General features: G+C 38.6%; 1 protein-coding gene across 2 annotated transcripts in view; it reads right to left on the bottom strand.

The window, feature by feature from the left end:
• SPIRE1 (spire-type actin nucleation factor 1) overlaps window positions 1-1,486 on the bottom strand; it is a 142,200-nt gene that overhangs the window by 44,641 nt on the left and 96,073 nt on the right. The window lies entirely within an intron of this gene.

Genomic DNA, 1,486 nt, shown 5'->3' with positions numbered 1-1,486 from the left:
AGAACTGCTATACTAGCTTTCTTTTGGTTTCATTTGCATGGAATATTGTTTTCCGTCTCTTCACCTTGAAACTTAGTTGTATCCTACAAAACTAAGTTTCGTATATGAGGGGGAAATAATGACTTTGTCAGATAAGCAAACACTGAGGGGGCTTGTCAAGACAAGATCTGCCCTGCAGGCAGTACTCAGAACTGCATTATACACAGATCAGCACAATAGACCCCCACCAGTGTAAAATTACCCAAAAGCTAAAGGTCAAATCCCAGATACCATAATGGCTCAAGAGATAAAACAAAGCAACAAGGTTCTACTTAACAGGATGAACAGAAATCCAGCCCACTTATCAATCCTTTCAATAAATGTGAATGGCTTGAATTGCCCACTGAAGAGACAGGCTGGCTGAATGGATTAAAAAATACAGGCCAAATATCTGCTATCTCCAAAAAACACATCTATCCCACAAAAACTCATTCAGATGTCTTCACTGGTGAATTCAACTCAAATATTGAAAGAAGAATTAATGCCAATCCATCTCAAACTCTTCCAAGACACTGAGGATGGGGGAATGCTTCCAAACTATTATATGAGGCCAGCATTATTCTGATACCAAAGCCAGACAAAGACAAAGCAAAAAAAGAAAACTACAGGCTAATGTCCTTGTTGAATACAGTTGGAAATCCTCAACAAAATACTAGTGTAAAAATAAGTAATTAAAAGTCTATGCTGTTGAAACTTCAAAATATTTTGAGCCTAAGGGAATGTTATTATGGGACCTGGGTCACATAAACAGGCAGCTGAAATCTATGGGTTTTGTTTTTTGTTTTTATCACGGATTAGCCTTTTCCTTACCTGCGTTGTTTTGTAAACTACTGTAAACCTTGTATCTAAAGGGCATTCTTCCCTTTCCACTGCTGATCTTCATTATAGATTAACTTCCCTTTTTCCTTTCTCACACAAAGACTCCATGAACATCACATTGCCCAAGATGGGATGTTAACTACATTCTTTCAAATTGGAAAGGAAATGAAAATAAGCTGCAGAGAAAAGAAAACAAACTACAACTAATTAAACTATTCTTACACATAAACCAGCCTTGTATAGAAAACTATTTATAATCCAGCTGGGTGCAATGGTTCATGCTTGTAATCCGAGAATTTTGGGAGGCCAAAATGGGAGGATCGTGTGAGTCCAGAAGTTTGAGACCAGCCTGAGCAACATTGCGAGACCCCATCTCTACAAAAAATGTTTTAAAAATTAGCTGGGTGTGGTGGCATGCACCTGAAGTCCCAGCTACTAGGGAGGCTAAAGCAAGAGGATCATTTGAGCCCAGGAGTTTGGGGTTGCAGTGAGTGACCCATGATGATGCCACTGCACTCCAGCCTAGAAGACAGAGGGAGAGCCTGTCTCAAAAAAAAAAAAAAAGCTATAATCATACTAAATTTCTTTGTTTTCTGCCTACATAAGTAAGACCTTAACCTTTAACTTC

The sequence above is a fragment of the Propithecus coquereli genome, unplaced genomic scaffold (genome assembly GCF_000956105.1).
Source record: "Propithecus coquereli isolate 6110/MARCELLA unplaced genomic scaffold, Pcoq_1.0 Scaffold308, whole genome shotgun sequence".
Classification (NCBI taxonomy): Eukaryota; Metazoa; Chordata; class Mammalia; order Primates; family Indriidae; genus Propithecus; species Propithecus coquereli.
The sequence above is the reverse complement of the archived record's forward strand: the minus strand, read 5'-3'. Positions and strand labels throughout refer to the sequence as shown.